The sequence below is a fragment of the Siphateles boraxobius genome, unplaced genomic scaffold, assembly GCF_051911475.1.
Source record: "Siphateles boraxobius isolate OS27281-9 unplaced genomic scaffold, OSU_SipBor_1 88, whole genome shotgun sequence".
NCBI lineage: Eukaryota > Metazoa > Chordata > Actinopteri > Cypriniformes > Leuciscidae > Siphateles > Siphateles boraxobius.
The window spans coordinates 172,795-178,398 of NW_027509217.1; the positions used below are offsets into that span (position 1 = coordinate 172,795).

Sequence of the window (5,604 nt, forward strand, 5' to 3'; positions counted from 1 at the left end):
TGTATTATATTTTTATTTTTTAAATACCATCAGCTTCTTTTGCAGAAGTGAAACTGTTGTGTTCCAGTCCAGATCATGTAACCAATCAAAGAGTGAGACTGAAAAGCCCATTTGCATTGCCAGGGTGGAGTGATTGTGATCTCTCAGAATAGAGCAGCTCTGTCTCCAGAGACCATGTTCAAACCCCAAGAGCTTTATATGACATTTACTGCTACATCAACCTTCTGAAAAGCACCTGCATCTTCATCTGTTAGTTGAATGATGTTGTCAGACACAAAGTGAACTTGTTGAGAAGCTTTATTGAATGTTGCAGCAAACACAGCAGATTGAAAGACCACACACACACACACACACACACACACACACACACACACACACACACACACACACACACACACACACACACACACACACACTGTTTCAGTATGGAGTTGTAAAGCACTACAGCTGCAGCACTAGACTCATGTGAATCCTGCCTGACACAGGACACTCAGATACGGCTCATCTTCAGGAGAGAAACATCAGCACTCAGAGCTCTTGTGGAACGAGACCTCATGAGGAGCTCCATCATGTGTTACTCTGCAGACGTACAGCTCTCCCTCTTCCCAGAGTGCTTTGCTGAGGGTCAGGACGCTACTGCGGCTGTAGCGGCCGTCCTGCTGGCTCTCTGCGCTGGTCAGAACCCCCTCGGTGACCTCTGACCCGTCCAGTGTCCAGCTCACCAGCGCCCCCTGTGGAGAGTAAGAGCTGAGCAGGCAGAGCAGTGCGGCTGATTCTCCAGAGATCTGCAGAGAAGAGGGCGGCAGCAGAGACACTGAGGGCTTCACTGTGGGACCAGCTGCAGGAGACAAACACAACACATTCACAAACACACACACAACACACTGCACTGCACATTCACAGCATTTCAACAGGACTGAAGCAGCAGACATGAGGAATGCAGGAAAAATCACCAGCATCTGATCCTTCATGTCCTTCAGCTTCACTACAGCTCATATATATATATATATATATATATATATATATATATATATATATATATATATATATACATACACAATATACAAACTACACAATCACTACATACATTTAAATCAATTGAAACTAACTGATTGAAATCAGTTTTTAACTCTGAACTTAAATTTTACTTACATGAGATATTAAACTAAAAACTAAAAAAGTGTTTAAAACAGAATTAAAGCACAATAATATACATATATTGTGTTTGTATTATAAAGCACTGAATTATAAGCACGACATGAGCAAAAGAGATTCAGTATCATTGACTGAACTACAGAAAGTAGCAACATTTACATTCTGATGTCAAATCTCTTTTTTACATGTATGATTTCTACAATAAAAGATGAACTAAATATGAACTCAGTGTAGAAATAAATGAAGGGAAAACAAACATGTAATAAACTGATTAAATTCATAGTGAGACAGATTATGAAAATATGTTTAGAATTTTTTTTCTTTTTTTGAAAGGAATAATGCTATTCTTATAATAATATAATTGTTTTAGATTAAATCATTATACAAAAATATCAGTAACACTTTATTTAAAGCCTTTATACATATTGCATTATAAAGGTATTTTTAATGCATTAATTATATATTGTTTTACACATTATAATGCATGCATAATCTCATCAATAATTGTAACCAAGGTTTTAACACATTATAATATTATCTATTCATTGTTACACCTTAAGAATTTATAATACACATGACAAACAACCAATTTCAGATGTAACAAGGATTTTTTAAGTATTATAATTCATTTTAACTTTGGTTGCAATTATTTCCGAAAATATATACTGCATTATAGCAACATTATAAAAACTTTTATAATGCATTATACATAAAGGCTTTAAGTAAAGTGTCGCCACAATATCTAATAATCATTATAATTAATACATTTTTTTCTTGTTTCAACTGTAAAACACTTTCTGAAATCTAAATAGTATTTTTTTATTATGTGATTAAATCGACAGACTTACCGATCACCAGTTTAGTTCCTCCACCGAATGTGTACCACAGTGATACAATCTAATGAAACACTCGTACAAAAACCTCTATTCCACTCGAGTGAACACACACTCCAGCAGAGAGAGAGAAACAACACTTCAACACACTGATATTAGAAGATCCTTAGCTCTTCTCAACACTCACTCATTCAGATTTGACTAAATGCTTTCTGATATAACACTGTTTAAAGAAATATATGTGATGAGCTGTGACCTCTGAGTTGACCTTTGACCTCTTTGATCATGTTAAAATTAATCAATAATTATGAACATTTCAGATGCTTGTTGTTCAATCTAGTCCATACCTGTCAAGTTTTGGATTTGAAAATAAGGGAAATTTTCCGGCGCCCACCGCGAGCAGTCCCACCACCCCAACCAAGCTCCAGTAACGTTATCCCTTACATTTTAAGACAAGTGTTATAGCTTAAATGAAAACACAAAAGGGTATATATGAAGAGCATTTATTTTAAAGGCTTATTTGCATATTTTATGTTCATTTAACATTGCTTGTCTCTATATTTACATTTTATTTTCATTCCACAGTTGTTCTGATACATCTTGCGATGCACCAGGGCACATCATCAGTGATGTATCCTGAGGTCATCGGGTGTTTCGGGTCTCTCGAACATCAGACACCCTCACTCAGGCGACCCAGGTGAGGTTGATCAAGCCTCAGCTTGTGCCCTGACAGCTCAACCACGGTTCCGCTCTCTTAATCCAGAGCCACCTAGCGGCTTTCTCCGCTGCCTCTGTGCTGCTACAGATGGCTCTTCTCCTCCTTTCGCCTGTGATACCGAGTGCAGTATATGCCCTGCAGAGAGACTGCCCAGCAAAGCCTCTGCACCCTATCTCTACAGGCAAGCACCTTGCCTTCCAGCCTTGTTCGTGGCAGTTGCTGACTAAGTCCGGATATTTCCCCTTTTTCCGCTCAAAGGCCTCCTTCCTAGGTCTGGATTTTTGGCAGATGGAAACAGCACTAGAGATGCTCTCTGCGATAGTCTTGAGCACCTGATCATGACGCCAGCGGTATCGGCCTTCCCCCAGAGCTTTTGGGCAACAACTCAATACGTGCTCAAGGGTCCCCTTGTTCTTCTGGCAGAGAGGGCATGCTGGTGATTCGGCCAAGCCCCAGCAGTGCAGGTTGGATGGGCTGGGAAGAACATCATAGACCGCCTGGACCAGGAACTTGATGCGGCTCACACATTCTTTTCATTTCATGTTGCTTTTCTTTTACAGTTTTTCTTTACATGTCACATAACTTTTCTTTACTCTTTTAGTGAGTTATTGTTCAAATTTGTTGCAGACTTTGCATTCTTTAACCTGTTAGGCTGCAACCCCACTTTTGAAAAATCCTCAGAAATGGCATACCCAAACTGAAACAGATAGCCATAAACACTATGTGTAGGCCTATATATTTATAGTTCATAGACACTTTGCACTAAAATCACAAGTATGATCTCATTTGAAAGCTGACACCTGGCAGTTTATTGTAAATGTAGAATTAATTATTGTCATAATGAAAAAATAGTTATTAATAGCTACAAATTTTTGTAAAGTTATCAGAAATTTATTTTGTATGAAACATCTTCAAAGTTTCTGAGAATACAATAGTGGTCAAATACTGAAACTTGAGTGTTATATCTTTTTAATGATGTATAGTTTGTCAAGGTAATAACATTAAATCTGATAGTAACTTTGAACTATGAACCAAACAAACAAAAAAAACGCGTCAGTGCCTCGGCGCACTGGCAACGGTTAACAGGTTTTAAGATGCTAAAGTCGCAGTTACAAAACGCGTGACTGTCCCCTACCCTGCTCCTCTTCAGAAAAGTAAATTCGCTGTCCCATTGATCGCGGTATTTACATGAGCGTTTTGGTTTTGTGGCAGGAGTGCCTTCCGTCTCTGTCGTAGCGTCCATCATCCGTCTCCGATTTTTTTTCTTTTTTCCACCCGCGTTGTCACTCATCATCTGACCTCACACACTAACCTCGCGACAACTGCCACCTACAGTACCCACAGTACCTGTAGTAGGCTACTGCAGGTGGCAGTTATCGCGTGGCTAGTGACAGAGCTCAGATTGGAAATGTTTTTTTGTTTTTTTTTATCCGCCCGGGCCATTATTATTTTTTAATAGCACAGGTTAAAATACGGGAGATTTACGGGAAAATACTAATACGGGAGGACGGCGGGAAAGAAGGGTTAAATACGGGACTTTCCCGGCCAAAACGGGATACTTGACAGGTATGATCTAGTCTCATATATGATTTAATAAGAGCTGAGTTGAACACACCGCATGTAATGCGTGAACTCAAATGAATAGCACGTGCGCTAAAGCTACCACATGTGGAAAAAAGGGAAAAAGAAATGCTAGTTGTTTCAAAATGAGAGCGATTGATTTATAAGAGTCGATGAGTTTAATAACTCAAGAAGTCAAGAAGTTAAGTTGTGTTATTTGAGATATGTATATGATTGTTACAAAAAATACTTGAATCAGATATTGATTGTTGCATTGCCTTGTCTTTTACATGGTGTTTTTTTTGTGTGTGTGTGTTTTATGTTTCTATCCATGTGAACGTGATTCCTGTGAGGGTTTCCTAATTTGTGCCAAATATAATCTCCTGGAGGGGAATTATCTGGTTGAACGACATTTCCACTTTGATCTGTCCTTTGAGACTGTAACGTCAGGCCAGCAGAGGGAGCCCTCTCCCGAGTACTGACTGTGTGCCACTTCCTCTGCTTTACTGGTTACTTCCTGTTTGTGAGACATTTAAGCATGGCCTGGCTAACAGGCCATCGCAAAGTATTGCCAGTCTACCTGCTTTACTGAGCGTTATATTGTCATAGTCTTGTTTATCTTGTGTATGACCATTGCCAGCTTTGTTCTGTTTTGCCTATTGGATTATCCCTTTTGCTCTGTTGCTTGGATTGGACTGCCTCATTGTGTCTTACCTCTACCTGTCTTAAGTTTATGCTATCTGCCTGCTGATTTTGGTTTGTTTCCTGTGGATTTTCAATAAACGACTGCATATGGATTCTGCCTCAGCCTCCGTCTCGTTACACAATACTTCGCCTCCGATGACTCAAGCAGAAGTTGATAATCTACAGAAAGCTTTTGCATACCAAAGTGACATCCTCAAGGGATACCAAGAACAGCTGGGCAAACTACAGGCTACTAACGAATACCTCACGCGTTATCTCCATTTGTTACCACCTCCTATGCCCAAGAAGGTAAGCTTTGCTTTACCCAAAACATTTGATGGTTCAGCAGAGCGATGCAAGGGGTTTCTCCGGCAAGTAGAAATCTTTTTCAAACACCAAAAGGATGATTTTGAATCTGATGAGAAGAAATGTGCTTTTCTGATTGTCTCTGTTAACCCTTTAGGCGCCAGAGGTTTTTTTCCTAAAACGTTCGATTTTGACATCTTAATTTCAAAAGGCTATATCTTAAAAGTGCTAAAAGATAGAGACTTTCTGTAAATTAGAGAAATATTAAGGATGACCCAAAGTTTATGTAGGGATTACATTTTCCCATCTAATTTGCATATTATGACGTCATACGGCGGCGGTCATATT

The 5,604-nt window shown here is 39.2% G+C and overlaps 1 long non-coding RNA gene across 1 annotated transcript; it reads right to left on the reverse strand.

Annotated features, from left to right (window-relative positions):
* Positions 1–279: 279 nt before the first annotated feature.
* Positions 280–2,161, reverse strand: LOC143731908 (uncharacterized). The gene is made up of 2 exons (XR_013201001.1): positions 2,004–2,161; positions 280–838 (listed from the first exon to the last, which is right to left on the reverse strand). It is a non-coding gene; the product is annotated as an uncharacterized LOC143731908 (long non-coding RNA).
* Positions 2,162–5,604: the final 3,443 nt, after the last annotated feature.